General features: G+C 35.3%; 1 pseudogene; it reads left to right on the top strand.

Annotated features, from left to right (window-relative positions):
- Window positions 1-9,607: 9,607 nt before the first annotated feature.
- LOC138836768 (vacuolar protein sorting-associated protein 37A pseudogene) lies at window positions 9,608-10,859 on the top strand (annotated as a pseudogene).
- Window positions 10,860-18,140: the final 7,281 nt, after the last annotated feature.

Below are 18,140 nucleotides of genomic sequence, written 5' to 3'. Positions count from 1 at the left end.
ATAGGAGATCATGTAAAAATGACATACAATTAAGTCGTTTTTAATTAAAAGAGACCATTATTATAATTATGGGCAAAGTAGTTTGGCAAGTGCCAGAAGTCTCCGATTTAGGAGCACAGAAAATTATTTGAAAAATTATTTGAAAAGGCTGCTTTAAATAATGGAAACTTTCATGAAAGCAGAGTCTGAATCTTATCAGTACAAGAGGAATAAGTACCAAAGGGAAATGAAAATCACTCTGCTTGATCTGTCATTCTTTGCTATGGCAACAAGGAAACACAAATCAATTGCAGCTAACAGCAAAAAATTACTTTTTGCTTGTATTTACAGAAACTTCACTTGTCAGCTGAAACAGCTCTATTTTTTCTACATATTATCTCTTCTAGGGCTCAAGATGAAGGAATAGCCAAACCTTTCCAATACATTTAAAGTGTTTGCTTGGATCTAGTGTATAAGCTTGTTCACAGTCTATTAGCCAAATCAGATTGGTGTTCATGCCCAGACCGACTACAGCTGCTAAGCACACTCTACTGACTGCAAGGGCAATTTGGGAGAATATGATGTGAAGAATAAGACTCTTCTAAAATCCAGATTAGGAAAATGGCAGACTGTTGCATTTTGTGTTTTACATTCATATAAATAATCTTTTGAAAGAATTGAAATGTAAAAATATTCTACATTCTTGATATATTCATAAAACATACTTTCATATACTGATTGAATTATACCATAAAAACAGGGCAAATTCGAAGCCCAGCAAAAGAGGCTGAGCTGAAAATCAAGCACATGTTGAAGTGTAGGAAAGAGCACCAATTCAGACCCCTACATTAAAATTCGATCAAATAAGTCGTGCACACTGAAAGAACACATGGGTAAAGAACATTCTTACCACCAGGAAAATAAGAAAAGAGTAGTTGGTTTTGAGTTTTTTGTCTTTTTTTATTTTGAGCTCTGGGTTAAAAATGTAAAATATTAAGCAAAGGATGTAGGATGTAGAATCACTGACCTAGCCACAAGCAAATTATATATATATATATATATATATATATATATATATATATATATATATATACATATATATATAATTTACATTCTAAATATCTATACATCCTTTGCTTTATTGAAGTTTTAACATATATTGGTTCTGTTAGAACATGATCATTGTATGGCCATGATAGAAGGTGGATGTTTGCAGCCATGTTTTAAAGTTTCCTTCAACACAACTGAAACAAACTTTTTCAAAAGATTTCCCACTAATAAGAATTCAGCCATCATGACAGACAGTAACAAAAACATGAAATATTAGATTTTCAAGGCCTTCACACTTAGCAATATTAAAAAGTTGTAATAAGGTATTTAAGAATGACAATGAAATGATAAAACCTTGATAGTGAAGCAAGTATTATTATAATAATACAAACCTCTGAAATCAAAATATTAGTTCCAGTAGTTAAAATAAATTTATAACAATATATTATAGTGATTAGCTATTATAGGAAACATTTCTACATATATCTACACATATGTAGTCATACATATATTTATAAATGCTTAATTACACATTCGTATTGTATGCACAAGTTGTATTTCTTTAAATCTTTCCTGGGTTCTCTAATAGATTTAACATAAAAATTCATAAGAACCTGGCCAAATTTTTCACAAAGTTTCTACAATATTAGTATCACAATTCATGTACATTTTTTCATTTTAAAACTCAGGTATAAACATTCCAAACATTCCTCATTTTTCATTCCTCAGTTTCGATCTTTTGACATTATTAGAATATTCAACGTTGGTTCTTCGAATGCATGGGCCCTGATGAATCCCTTCAGGTTACTATTTTATCAATATAATTTTTATTAATAATAGGTGATTCATAGAGAGTGATACCATTAATCTCAAAATGACCTACTAATGAAGAAAGACTGATTGTCTTCTGAACCTGTACATGAAGTTCATAAAAAGTAACCAGATAGATGACTGGCTTCCATATTTGAAGAATGGAGTATAGATTAAGTATTATTCTTAAAATACAAAAAGATAAACTATATTAAAAATAAATGTGTACAGATATGTAAATGAGAGAGACATATTTATATGTTGAGAGCAATGAAAACAATATATGTGATAAATTATTTGAAGAGACAATGGAGGATTTATTTAAAAAGAGAAAGAAAACTGGATTCCATAAAAATCTTGAAGTTTAGGGAAAGAAATTTTTATTGAAGATACTATTGAACACATGATGATATACAGAATTCAAAAATAAGGGAATTCGCTTAATTGAAGAATAAGGCAATTCTAGTTATAGTAGACTATTGTGGTTTTTCCTTCTTTCACCTCCTCCTCTTCATTCTCTACTTCCTCCTCCTCCACTTTCTCCTCCTTTTCTTTCATTGTGATAATGTCTTTCTCTTGCACTCTACCACTTGAAACAAATCAGCAGTACTTTTGTTTAATTTTGTCTATTAGATAGTATCATTAACTTTGAAATAGTCTCCAGTCATAATCATCCTGATTTTCCCTTCTGAGTAGTTGTCATTAAGACATGTATGACTATGCATGGCTATTTTAAAATGTGTAAATAGGTAGTTAAATTTGAGACTCCTTTCTGAAAGGAATGCAAATTGCTCAAGAAATAAGAGCAAAAATTGAAAATGCTTTTGCATCAAATTAAACAACTTCTGGACATCAAAGCAAATAAGGATTCAAATCTAAGGAAAATCTATAAAATAAAGAAAATGTTTTCTAGCTATTTGTCAAGTAAAGGACTATACTTTAAAAAATTTCAAACCAACTGAAAACTGAAGAAAAGAATCCAGTTTGTAGCTGGACAAAATAAATGATCAGACAATTCTCAATGAAGCATATGTGGCCAATAAACAGAAAAAAACCTCAACATCCTTTGTCATAAAAAATTGAAATGATAAAGATATTCCATCTCACTACAATCAGAATGGCAATCATTAAGAAAACAAGCAGCACTAATGTGAGGTGAATAAAATATAAGTCAGTGCAGCCATTGTGAAAAACAGTATGAAGAGTCTTCAAAAGACTAAAACTGCTATATATCTTGCTATAAAACTCCCAGGTATGTATCCAAAGGAATATAAGTAAGCATTCAATAGAGACACAACTGAACAGTCATGTTTATATTAGTAATATTCAGAATAGCTGAACAAAAGAACCAGAGTATGTGTCTATCAGGCAACAAATAAATAAGATAGATGATAGATGGAAAGATAAAAAGTAATATATTGGTTAAATAATGATCTTTATTGAATCTTTGTACAACATATGCATATATCACTTAATATACATATTTTTAATTTGTCAACTAAAATTAACAAATATATAATGAGGAAATTGTATACAAATCCAGACTCAAGCTGAGCCATATGTACTGAATATGTAGCCACAATGAATTAAAAGCATTTAAGAAATGAGAAAAAAGTGAATATTTGGATACAACACATGTTTTCAGGAAGGAGACAAGGGAGAACAACGAATAAGAGGTAAGAATGAGAGAGAAAGAGAGACGGACAGACAGACAGACAGACAGACAGACAGACAGACAGACAGACAGACAGAGACAGAGAGAGAGAGAAATGTGAACAGAGAGACAGCACCAGAGAGAGATGGAAGGGAAGGATTTTCCACTTGTTAAAAGTCTCAGCTTTTATCTCCGTTTTTGAGTATCCCAGTTTTTTGGAAAAAATAAAAAATAAATATTCAGAAATGAAAATACCGACCAAAAGAGAAATATAAACAACCTGTGGAAAATTCTTTCCCTTGTCCTTCTCCAAATAGACTATAATTACAAAATCTGAGTAAAGCAATTTCTCCTCAGTGGATATTTTTAAAAGAAACAGAAATTATAGGATTCATACAGCGATAATATTTTAAAGTGCTAGAGATTCCCGCAAAACAAGTAACAGTTGATAATGGGATGAAAACTGAGAAGATCTTACAACATACATGAAACAAGCATTGGAATATTTTGCCACTCTGGGCAAAGTGCAAGCTTACTGAGAAAGTCACATGAAAGAAAAGGGATGGGCAAACAGAAAGCATAGTTATATGACTTAGAAAATGACAGATATTAGTCAAAAATTCAGAAATAAAGCCCAAACCAGGAAAGATAAAGATAACAATCGAACACACTAGAATATTAAGGAAAAAGATAATGGTAAAGTAATGAAAGACAAAGTTTCACCTTGGTTTTAGAAGGCATAAAGAAAATGAAAACAATAGAACAAAAATTCTCCTGAATTTATAAAAGATATATAAATGCATACTGAATGTTTACAGTATATCAGAGGAAAATTTACCGACTGCACTCAGCAATGAAGAATCTTGCATTTAGCCCTCTAATTATTGTTTAGACTATAACAACCATATATTGATAAGCAAGTAGAGGGATAAGAAGATAATCTGTTGTGATCTCCAGCTAAATTTAGTCAGGTGTAGCTGGCAATGCAGCCTGGTTTCAGGAAATATTCCCTCCGGAAACATGTGCTAATAAAGGATACATAAAATATCTGCTTATTATGCTTATACAGTTATTTTATAACATATTATACTTAGATAAGCATAAAATTTATGCATTCTAAGAGAGCTCCATTATTTCTAGTAATACATAGTGTTATATTGTTTATGGCTTATTATTGCTTATTGCTAGTTAGTACTAAGGGAAAGACCCACACATGTATCCATTCCCTAAAGGTGCAGTAAGGAAGTCAAACAGAAACTCTGATTACAGAAATTGGGCTGGGACTGTAGCTCAGTGAACTTAACATGCATAAAGCTAATGATTCTACTTCCTAAACTAAATCAGATAGATGTTATATAGAAAAGCAGATGGACATGACAACTTATACTTCTCATTGTTGCAACAGGTCCACCTGTATCCTTAAACAACTGGTTTTTCCCCATCTCCTCCACAAGTTATACTGACATCAAATATAGTGAAAGCAGGGGTTATACTGTGGGGGAGGGACATACAAAGCAACAAAGAGATAATCTTATAAATGCGTTAGAAACACATGCACGAAAGAAAAAAAACATTAAAATACACATCTAAGGGTTCATTTTCCTGACATCACATTATCTGACCTTTTCTGCTTGCAATGTCAGTGCGGGGGGGGGGGTAAGGGAGAGAAGGAGAAGGTTTGGGATTGGGTGGGAGGGGGGGAGGCTGGGAAGGGATGTGAAGGGTAAACAAAGGAAGAGGCTGCAATGCTTGGTAAGAAATGTACGCATTATCCTGCTCATGTAATTGTAACTCCTCTGTACAGTATGTTCACAAATAAAATAAAATTAAAAAAAAAAGAAAAGCAGATGGAGAAGGACAGACAGACAGTCAGATAGATGGATGATAGGTTTTTTTTTTCACAATTTTGGGAGCTACAAAAGTAAAGATTACTTCTTGCTCTAGGCTGTATTAAAAGGGTCTGTTGTGGCCTTCCTTTTCCTTGAATTCTAGATTACTATCATTTTTCTGTTCTGAATTATTTTCAATGATTATCTCCTTGTCCAAACATTCTTATTTATTAAGGAAATTAGGCATATTATATTAAGCTACTTCTTTTTATTTGGTATATATTTTATTGCAAAGATACTGTACAGAGGGTTTACAGTTACATGAATATGGTAATGAGTACATTTCCTATAACTAGGCTCCTTCTAAATGATATAATTTTGAGCCAATTAACTATGAAGATTCCACTACCAAAGAAATTTCCGTGAGATTAAAATCTACATACATGCAAAACATGCAGTTTAGCCATGTCACAAATAATAATAACAACAACTACAACAACAGCAATAATAAATACCTCTTGAAGCAGGTGATATTAAGACAAAATCATTCTTATCAAACACAGAGGGAAATCTGGGAAATACGAAGCTGGCCAGCCTACCTTGGTCTTTCTCTGTACTTTCTCTAATATATTCAAAGTCCTGTAAGAGATTTCATCTCCAGATTTGTGCTCCTTGTTATTTCCTTATTTTTTCTGTGTTCACAGATTTTTGATACTAAATTTTGTCTTGGGCATCCTTAAGAATCCAACACTTCAGACATGAACATATGTCCTTCAAGGATGCCTACAAACGCTGTGTCTCCAAGACCATGCCAAGTCTCTAAAATTCTATCTGAATAGACTATGGAGATTCAAAGTATTCCTTTGCTTCAAACCCCTTAAAATAACCGTATTTTACTATTGTCATGCTCTACTTTTGCCAAATAAGTATCAAGTGTCATAATTCTTTGGAACAATTTCCTTTCCTTGTTGTAAAAGCTGACAGAAAAAATTCAAGTTGGAGAATACTTTTAGATTTAAGAAGTCTAAGACTGTGTTCATGCAAGCTTTATTTCTTAAGCTGGGTGGTAAATTTTAAAATTCTCATTAATCTTTCTGAAGCCAAGTTCTTTCTAAATAAGAATTAAAGCATATAAAGGATTTCTTTTGGGGGGGGGCTTGTTGTGGGGCCTGAACTCTGAGCCTGGGCTCTACCACTTGAGCCACAGCGCCAATTCAGGCTTTTTTCTTTTTACTTATGTGGTGCTGAGGAATCGAACCCAGGACCTCATGCATGCAAGGCAAGAGCTCTACCACTGAGCCACCTTCCCAGCCCCATAAAGGATTTCTTAAAAGAAAAAAAAAGCAGGCACATTTATTTAGAAAGAAAAAAGCAGGCACATTTCATTTTAAATTTTAATAAAGCCAGAAAATTTTGTTTCTGAAGTTCATAGCTAAAATACAGTGCTTGGGATTAAATTTATCAGTAGCAAATGTGAGCAACAGTAAAGTACACATGTCTATAATACCTGTCAGGAGGTGGAGATGTGAGGATTTCAGCTCAAAGCCAACCTGTACAGAAATGTCTATGAGACTCATCTCCAATGAACCAGCACAAAGCCACAAGTGGTTTCCCTTATTTGCAACAACTAGAATATGTCTGAGACAAGCAGAAAAAGGTCAGATAAGATTATGTTAAGGGAAATGAATGCCAAGATAAGGACACAATTGTGTTTTTTTTTCTTGCTTGCTATTGCTTCTAATGTATTTATAAGGTACCATGTGATTTCTTTGTTGCTTTGTATGTCCCTCCCCTATGGTATAACCCCTGTTTTCACTGTATTTGATGTTGGTATAATTTGTATAGGGGAAGGGAAAAACAAATTGTTTAAACAGGGATATAGGTTGACCCATTGCAACAATGAGATGTACAAGAAAACAGGGAAAACAAACATTACAATTTAGGTGGGGGGAACGGGAGAGTGTAGTTGTGGAAGTGGGAGGGAAAAACAAACTTTACAATTTAGGTGGAAAAACAAACTTTACAATTTAGGTCGGGGGGAACGGGAGAGTGTAGTTGTGGAAGTGGGAGGGAAGGGATGGTAGGGGGAAAAAAAAGGAGGAGACAACAATGATTCAGAAGCAATATACTCATTACCTTGCTCATGTAACTGCAACCCCTCCTCTGTACAGTGTTCTCACAATTAAAAAAAAACTTATTTAAAAAAATTCCAGAAGTGGACCAGTGTCTCAAGTGAGAGTATCACTCTTGACTAAAGACGCAAAAGTGCAGTGCCTAGATCCTAATTCAATCCCGAATACCTGCGCGCGCGCGCACACACACACACACACACACACACACACACACACACACACACACACACACACACACACACACTCATCTCTAAACAATGTAGTATAGAATATGAGTCAAATTTTACATGATTTGTGAGTCTGTGGGTTGAGGATATCTTGGATTCATTTGCAGGCTTTACACATATTCTGCAGAGAAAGCCAATAGAACCTTTGTTCAAGGTATGTTTTTGCTCTCATCCTATAGTATTTTTGCAGAAAAAAATATCTGTACTTGATTCCAGTGCCCTGCATCTTGTATATACATTTTTTCTAATTTGGGAAGGGGAAGGAAATAAAATGCTGAAGTAAGGAAAGAGCTTGACCCATTGTAACAATGAGATGTACAAGACACTATGTTAAAAATGAACTTTACAACTTTGGAAGGGGGTGGGAGGAGTTGTGGAATTGGGGAGGGAAGGGATGGTAGGGGCAAAAACAAAGGAGGGGGTAACAATTCTGGATAGGAAATGTACTCACTACCTTATTCATGTAACTGTAACCCCTCCGTACAATATTTTTACAATAAAAACATATAAAAAGAATATGTTGGTAGCTAATTTAAAACTGTCCAAGCTTACTGCATTGTCTGTGGTTGTGTAAACTTGTTCAAGCACTTTGTAAAGTAGTATGGAGGTTCCTCAAAAGACTCCACATAGAGCTCCCCTTTGACTCAATTTGGGACATTTACCCGAATGATCAGAAACAAGACCATACTAAAGCTATCAACACAACTATGTTTATTGCAGCATTATTTACCATAGCTAAGATATGGAACCAACACAGATGCTCCTCAGTAGATGAATGGATCAAGAAAATGTGGTATATATACACGATGGAATTCTATGCCTCCATCAGAAAGAATGGCATTGCCCCATTTGTGAGGAAATGGACAGACTTGGAAAAAATTATATTAAGTGAAGTAAGCCAGGCCCAAAGAAACATAGGTCCCATGGTTTCCCTAATTTGCAATAACCAGTGTATGTATTGAGTCAAGCAGAAAAAGACAGATAAGTTGAAGTTAGGCAAAATGGACCTCAAGATAAGGACTGAAGTGTTTTTTCTTGCTTTCTATTGCTTCTAATGTTTTATAAAGTGATTTTTTTTTCGGTTGTGGGGCATGAACTCTGGGCCTGGGCATTGTCTCTGAGCTCTTCAGCTCAAGGCTAGTGCTCTACTTATTTAGCCACAGTGCTACTTCCAGCTTTTTCTGTTTATGTGGTACTGAGGAATTGAACCCAGGGCCTCCTGCATTCAAGGCAAGAACTCTAACACTGAGCGACCTTCCCAGCCCAGGGTTATATGTTGTTGTTGTTGTTGCTTGGTGTGTCCCTCCCCCACGGTATAACTCCTGTTTTCACTGTAGTTAATGTTGGTATAATTTGTGGAGGGGAAGGGAAAAACAAATTGTTTAAATAGGAACCCATTACAACAATGAAATATACAAGACATTAAGTTGAAAAATGAAATTTAGAACTTTGGGGAGGAGTCGGGGGACTAGATGGGGGAGAGGGGGTGTCGCAGCAGGGATGGCAAAGGGAAACAAAGGAGTAGGCAGCAATGCTTGATAAGAAATGTGCTCATGGTAGGACGAGGCCAGGCACGCCGAGCGCAGCCAGGTTACAATCTGACTGGCTAGCCAGTCTGGAGCACCTGGGCCTCCAAGGGTAGGATCCTGGTTGCTTGTGTCCTGCTTGACAATTTACCTCTCTCCAGCTCTCTCCAGTTATGTCATGGTCCCCCAAACCCGGGGACCAGGAACCTGGTTTACTTGGTAAAAGGCGCCGTTGGCTTGCCCCACGGCCTGCCCCTCTGCTCCTCCCCACACACACACAACCGGACTCGAACCTTGGGTATTTCAGGCCACTCCTCTGTAGCTGGAGACCTGCCAGGCAGCCTCTGGGAGAAGCAGGCCCAAACCTTGTAGGGCCTCCTGCCCCAGGGACGCGAGGAGGATGAGCTGGCTCTTTCCCCTGACCAAGAGCGCCTCCTTCTCCACAGCAGGATCCCTGGTGGTGGCCTCACCAGCCTCCAACAGCAGAAGCAGTGCTTGATCGAGTCCCTCCGGAACTCCCACTCCAGTATAGCTGAAATACAGAAAGATGTGGAATACAGATTGCCCTTCACTGTAAACAACTTGACAATTAACATTAATATAGTACTTCCTCCACAGTTTCCTCAGGAAAAACCAGCAATCAGTGTTTATCCACCAATCTGACATCCTTTAATGGATAAACATGGAATATATGTTACCTCTCAATTAGTAAGCAATTTTACAATACACTCAGATCTTGGAAAGATTAGCCAGAGTCTGTTGGATGAGTTTTGGAAGAATTCTCCTGTTTTAGCTCCCACTTCAACAGCATTTCCATACCTGTATAGTAACCCAGGTGGGCTGCCTCCTTATGCTTCTTAGGGTTTTCCATTTCTTCCTGCATATCCTCCTCAAGAAGCTAACAGAACATAACTTCTTTGTTACTGACACTGTTTCTTCTTCAACAAGTTATACAACAGCCAAGTCTGCTGCTCCTACATTTGGTGTCCTTTCAAGTCGGCCATTGCCTGTTCCCACAATGGAAACTTCAACACCTATAAGCCAAAATGGTTTTGGGTACAAGATGCCAGATGTCCCTGATGCATTTCCAGAACTCTCAGAATTGTGTCACAACTCACAGATATGAATGAACAAGAGGAAGTATTACTAGAACAGTTTGAGTTTACCTCAACTAAAACAAATTATTAATGACAAGGGTGATTTAGTAAAAAGTATTGAGGAATTAGCAAGAAAACTCTCCTCTTGGAGCCCAGTTTGGAAGCCAAAAGGCAAACTGTTTTAGATAAGTATGAGTTACTTACACAAATGAAATCTACGTTTGAAAAGAAGAGGCAGAGACAACATGAACTGAGTGAGAGTTGTAGTGCAAGTGCCCTACAGGCAAGATGGAAAGTCGCTGCACATGAAGCTGAGGAAGAATCTGATAATATTGCTGAAGATTTCTCGGAGGGAAAAACTGAAATAGATGATTTTCTCAGTAGCTTCATGGAAAAAAGAACAGTTTGCCACTGTAGAAGAGCCAAGGAAGAGAAACTTAAACAAGTGATAGCAATGCACAGCCAACTTCATGGTCCATTACAGATTTTCCTGAAAACATGGACCGCCAAGAGAGAAATGAGACATAAAACTAAGTACATTATTTTAGATTTAAGGTTTGTAAGTTGGCATTTCATTGAAATGGCTGAATTCAGATGTACTCTACATTGTTTAAAGAACTGAGATTGTTTTTTATATAGATTAGAATGATTATGATCTTTGCTTGGAAAATTTTTCTGCAGTATTTGCACTAAAAACGCCTATTTATCATTGATAAATCCTGTCCTTTTAAAATTTCACTGCTATTCTTATAATTAAATACCTTATGCATGTGATTTTAGTTTTAATATTTTATGAAAAGTACTTAATCTTGTACTTTTAATTTGAAACTGCCTCATTTCTTTATCAAGAATGATATCTTCTTTAGATTATTTTCCTCTCAGTAATTTTTAAGTACTTTCAGCTATGGAAAGATACCCACACCCTCTCTTTTTCTTTCTTTTTGAATAAAACTTTCAAAAGCAATTTGTTTTTAAATATTCATAATACCAGAAAATATCAAACCAGCCAATGTGCCAGATATATACCTATAACATATAAATATACCTATATATATATATATATATATATATATATATCTTTAATAAATAAAAAAATTCAAAAAATGTCTTAATTACATTGCTCATGTAATTGTAACCCCTCTGTATGGTATTTTCACAATAATAAAACTTTAAAAAATTAATTTAAAAAAAATTTAAAAAATATCTCCATGGAAACCTAATCACCTTTTTAATCCTTTCACAAGTCCTCTAAACTGAATGATATATTTTACATGTTACTCTGCTACCCCTACATATATTTTATTGTCCTAAGGAAACTCTTTAAAAGATAGTCTATTGATTGATATTTTGTGTGTCAACTTCCCAAAATATGTTCTGCCCTCAATCCAACTAAAAAATTCTCATCTTCATCTTCCTTTTTGAAAAGTGAACACCTGTCATTTAGATAAGAATCAATACATGATTTCATTCACCAGATATTCAAACTGTCATCTCAGTTGTCAGGAATAATAGAGTTCAATCAATATACTCATTTATTCTAGATCAAACTCTTTGATACATTCTCATGGCATTGATAACAAAACCAAGCATCAACATATATGACTTTATTTCATCTCATGTTCTCTCTGGAATGTTTAGAAAATTGTCTCTTAAATGTACAGCCACAGAGTAGCTATATTTAGTTGATTAATAAATTATTTTATTTACTAATCTATTTATTTCAGTAATGGGACTTGAACTCAGGGACTCAGTGTTATTGTTCCTTAAATTTTATGCTCATGGCTAGTGCTTTACCATTGCAGCCACATAAGAGGCTTACAGATTTACATGCCTGTGTGGGAATCGAGTCATGATCTGAGATGTCAGCCTCCTGAGTAGCTAGGACTACAGGTATGAGCCACCAGTGCCCAGTTTTATACTTAGTTTATTTTAAATTAGATTTATTCAGAAAGGCATCTAAGCAAAAATGCTATTTTTAATATTTTAAGATCCAAACTACCTCCAGAGTCCTCTCCTCATTGTTGATGGACTCATTTGCCCAGGGATGACTATTATTTGGGTCCTTATAAGAAATTTATGACAACATGTGAAAAGAAACAAATTTGTAATTTTATACTGGAAAGTCAGAGTCTAATTTGCAGGACTAAACATAGTGAATACTCTCCAGCTGTGAACGCGTGAAAACTATAGACAAGGATGATCAAGAATGGCCTCAGCTAGGATTCTAACCAGTGAATTCGAGGCTAGTAACCAGGGCAAATACAAGGCTTCATGGTTCAAATTTGATAATGAACTCTAAGGGGAGCAATGGACAATCATCTAAAAGACTAGCTGGGAGTGGGATTCTGCAGACGTTGTTGGTCATGAGCTTTTCCAACCTAATAGGGATTGAGATTTATTTACACATAATCTCTCCAGAAGAGGTCACTAACACCATGACTGTCCATTCATTGAATTGTGTCACACTAAACAATGTCATTTCATCAAAAGTGATTTAGAATTACCAAGATCATCTTGAAAGACATTTAAGATGACTCCTTTCTTTATTCCTTCTGAAAAACTTTGATGGATGAATCTGGGAAGATGAAGGACAAAGTTCACTCACTTTTGAGGCTGGGAAGGTGGCTCAGAGTGGTCGAGTGCTTGCCTCCAATACATGAGGCCCTGGGTTGGATTCCTCAGCACCATATAAACAGTAAAAACAAAAACAACAACAACAACAAAAACAAAGGCCAGAAGTGGCACTGTGGCTCTAGTGGTAGTGTTCTAGCCTTGAGCTGAAGAGCTCAATGACAGTAACCAGGCCTAGAGTTCAAGCCCCACAACACACAAAGAAAAAAAAATCACTTTTTTTTTGTTATTGTTCTCTTATGCCCGACAATGTTTTCTTCTCATAAGAATTTTGTTGAATATGAGATTCTAAACTTCTCTTTCTTTTTTAGTTTTGCTCTATTTTGTTATGTCTTTCTTCCATACTTTAAATATTCTCCTCCATTTAATTGTTGCTTGGAAAAATATAGAAGATTTTGATAAAATCTTTATCTTTGTCCCTCTGAAGTAAGGCTCCACTATGTGTGATTTTTCTTTCTTTTTTTAAATTTAATTTAATTTTATTGTAAAGGTGATGCAAAGAGGCTTTATAATTCCATAAGTAAGGTAGTGAGGTCATTTCTTGTCAAGCATTTTTACCCCTCCCTCATTTTTTCTTCCACTTTCCCTCTGACTCACCACAGCTAAGAGACATTGTGTTAGAACCAGACAGTCTTTCTTTTTCTCTTAAAAATATATTTTATTATTACTGTTCAGCTAATACACAGATGTATTGTACAGGTAAAGTTATAATTATGTAAGTCAGATAATAAATGTATTTCCTTTTGAACTCTGCCAGCCATTCCTTTGCTCTCTCCCAGTTTTTCTCTCCCATCCCTACTCACAGTTTCAGTTTAATTTAAATTTAAATTTTATTGTCCAGGTGTTGTACCTAGGGGTTACAGTCACATAAGTAAGTTAGTTAGTATATTTCTTGCTAACTTTTTACTCCTGCCTTCATTTTTCTCCTGCTTTCCCTTCCCCCAAGCCCTCCCCCAAAGTTGTACAGAACATTTCCAACATACGGTTTTGTGAGTATCACGGTTGAATTGGTTCTCATCTTTGTCCTTTGACTCACCATTTTTTGTTACCCTTCCCTAATTGACATAAACATTTATACAATACCCAGGGTACCAAAATCAAATACAGTGACAACAGGAATTATACCATAGGGGAAAGTACATGTAAAAGAAACAAAAAAAAATCCACATAGTACATTAAAAAAACAACAACAACAAAGAAAAACCTCCTGTGCCCATATCTTGGGATTCATTTTTCTTAGCATCATCTTATATGATCATATGTACATAGCTATTGAGCTATTCTGTTCATCTGCTAAGATTATCCTAGATGTATACTATTTATTACACATAAGGGAAACCATGGGACCTATGTTCTTTTGGGTCTGGCTTATTTCACTTAATATGATTTTTTTCCAAGTCCTTCCAAATGGGACCGTGTCATTCTTTCTGATAGAAGCATTGAATTCATATATATCTTCTTTTTGGTTGGTCATGGGGCTTGAACTCTGGGCCTGAGCACTGTTCCTTAGCTCTTCAGCTCAAGGCTAGAGCTCTACCACTTGAACTACATGCCACTTCTGGTTTCTCTGTTGATTTATTGGAGATAAGAGTGTCAAGGACTTTCCTGCCCAGGCTGGCTTTGAACACAATCCTCAGATCTCAGCTTCCTGAGTAGCTAGGATTATAAGCATGAGCCACCGGCACCCAGCATATATCACATTTTCTTGATCTATTCATCTATTGAGGGACAGTCAGTTCATTTTCTACATACTGTCTAATGAATACCACTGCTGCATTTGTTCTCCCTTTGTCCCACCTTTTCTGTGCCCCCCCATCCTTCAAATGACAAATAAAGGAAAATAACAAAAACAGCAGCACCAACACCAAAAATCTCATTTCCATCTCTTGGAATTCATTTCTTTAAATATTATTTTATAAGAACATGTGCACATAGTGATTGTTCCTTTTTGATATGCTGCTATGAATATCTGCCAATGGTCTCACTGTATGGTGGGTAACTTTTTTATTTCTGCTGTTGGTGTTCTGCCATTAAAATATGATTTTTTAAAATATTTTGCTTTGTTTTCTGTAAGCTTCTGGAATTTCATATAAATTTTGTTTAATTTTCAACTATTATCATTTGATCAGCTGTTCTGGCCTTTGTATTCTTGTTTCTCTAGTATTCATTATACATATATGATACCTTCAATAATTATCACATAGATGCTGAATATTTTATTTCTTTTAATTCATTCCTTTTTCTATCTCCTCAATTTCAGATTGGTAACTGTCTATTGAAAAGTCTTTAAGCTCACTGATATCTTCATATGTATTTTTCCCACTACACTGATGAGTTCATCAAAGTCTTTTGTTTTCTGTTTTATACTAATATCGTCAGTGATATTTTAAAAATTCTTTCTACTGTTACTGTCTCTCTCCTTACCTGTATGTTTAATTCATGATGTCCAATTTGTTCACTCCATGTAGTAATTATGATTATATAATTCTTTGAAATTGTCAGTCTGAAAATTGTTATATTGGATTAAAAATTCATACATATTTTCTGAACCTGGCTCTTAGTGTCTCTTAAATTTTTGTAAAAAGACAAATACATCAAGTACATAGAATACAAGTAAAAAACGCCAGTAGTATGAGGATTTATATTTATATGGCTGGGCATTAAGATCTATTTCATCTTTGCTGTACTTGTAGGTATTAAAAGTTCTTTACTTTTTATATTCTTGTTTTATTTATTCCCCCCTGCTGGATTTGGGGAAAATAAAACACCTTGCTGTTATATAGCCTTTGTTATATCACCATCAATCACTTATACCCAAACCCTGTGGTAGGTTTGAAAGGTATCTGTAAAGATATTTGCTTTGTATTTTATACCTAAGTTTCTCTTGCTTTCCGTTTCCCTCTGTTTTCTCCGTCCCAGAACCATCACCCCAGTCTCTCTCTTTCTCTTTCTCTCTCTTCCTCTCTGTCTTCCTTTCTCCTCCAAAATTTTCAGTTTTGACTTTCCTAATACATGACAGAAAGGCAAGAAGAGGCTGGGATTTCAAAAAATCCTTTCCCTATTTCAAATCACACAATAGTGGCACCGTTTTTCTTAACCAGAAGCCCATTCTTGCCAAGAACAAGATATTTTGGGAGCATCTCTTTTCCTCGGATGTCAGAAATTATTAAAATCTGAGCATTGTGATGGGAACTTGTCAAAACTCTTACAGGTAAATTTCATAGAAATATATCTTCATTACTCCCACTAAAGAAGTTTCTCACCAAGTTGTAACTGAACCTACTTTTCACCCAGTGTCTAGCAAATTAAAGATGTTATTGTGTGTGAGAGGAAACTGAGTTGATTTGAACATGGATTACCCCAACCTATCTTTGTGTTAACAATCCATCCCAAATGTATTATCATGCACTGGAGTTAATAATATATGCAATTTATAAGGATTAACTGCAAAGGCATTGAAAATCTGAAAATGAATCTGATTTTTAGATTTAAAGGCAATTTCTAGCATATTAAACCTGTGCATGTTCTTAAACATCATAAACAAATGAAGCATTCTACATACTCACGATACATGTATGAGTGATATGGGGGCAATATTGAAGTAGACACAAGCTCACAGGAAAGAGAAAATATCATCATATTATCCAAATTACACAATGAACCCTGTGGTAGCTATCTACCCACATATTCTAATAACAATATCAGAGGAACTTCATTAGGAAAGTCTTTTTTTATGTGGTGCTGACCAATCGAACCCAGGGCCTCAGGCATGCAAGGCAAGCACTTTACCACTGAAAAAAAGTAAAAAGAAAAGTCTTTTTTATGAACTGATAAATTTAAATTTTCCCTTAAACTTGATGATGTTTTAACTCGTGGATCTACATTACTAAAAGTTGAAAAGTTATTAGCAAGCAGACCTACCTGATGTGACATTTTACAAATTTCCCTGCCAAAGTTTTCTATTCTTTGTTATAATTGACATCTTGCTGTGATTCCCATTACCCAGTGCAGAAGAAAGTCATTTGTGGATAAACGCAATAAAATATACTTATCGAATTTTGTTCCCCTTTTTTGAACCCAGAATTCATCATTATTGACTGGTGCATTATAAAATTAAACTAAAACTAGGCCACAGTGGGTCATGTTTTCATAATGCTAGGTACTCAAAGGCAGATATCTGGAGGAGGGAAGTTCAAAGCCTGTATAGGAATAAGACCGCATGACTCTCCATCTCTGATGAACTAGCAAAATGCTTGTGATGGTTCTAGCTATGAGCCTCAGCCATGAACAATAAGGCTGAGTCAATGTGATTTTTTCTAACGCATTTATAAGATTATTTCTTTGTTGCTTTTTATGTCCCTCCCCTACAGTATAATCCCAGCTTTCACTGTATTTGATGTGGGTATAATTTTTGGAGGGGAAGGTGAAAAACAAATCGTTTCCATAGGGATACAGGTGGAGACATTGCAACAATGAGATGTACAAGTTGTTATGTTGAAAACGAAATTTACAACTTTTGGGCGGGGGGGAGGCAGGAACGATGGGGGGGCGTTGGGGAGGATGGGAAGGGATGGGAAGGGGAAATAAAGGAGGAGTCTACAATGCTTGATAAGAAGTGTACTCATTATCTTCCCATGTAATTGTAATTCCTCTGTACAGTATTTTCACAATAAAAAAAATAAAGAAAGAAAGAAAGCTGAGTCAGAAATTAAGTCGCTTAGCTCAAACACATCCATCATCACCACCACCACCACAAGAAGTGATACCAGACAGAATACACCATGTGTTCTTACTTTACCCTTGAAATGTGATCTCTGACTACAGGTGATACTACCATGATATCAAAACTTACTGAGTTAACCAGATATGCTTTATTTGAAAAGGTGAAGTATTTCTTCTACATCTGTATCAACTTACACTTATTGTGTGTCCAAAATGGGAATGATCACGACTTTTACCAACTTGAAAATGGTCTCTATTTAAAACCACTGGAGGATTTCAATGCCCAAATTTCATAGAAAAAGAACATGGAACATGCAGAAAATATGTTCAGAATTAATCCTAGCATCTCTACTTCATTTACATTCTGATGACCATAATATTCCACAAAGTCTAACAGAAAAGCTCAAGAGACACATCTCCAGTTAACCAACACAAAAGCCAAGAAGTAGCAGTGTGATTCAAGTGGTAGAGCTACAACTTTGA

Source organism: Dipodomys merriami, unplaced genomic scaffold (assembly GCF_024711535.1).
Source record: "Dipodomys merriami isolate MVZ:Mamm:240054 unplaced genomic scaffold, mDipMer1.0.p SCAF_2588, whole genome shotgun sequence".
Taxonomy (NCBI): Eukaryota; Metazoa; Chordata; class Mammalia; order Rodentia; family Heteromyidae; genus Dipodomys; species Dipodomys merriami.
Note: the sequence above shows the minus strand (reverse complement) of the source record. Positions and strands in the feature narration are given on the sequence as shown.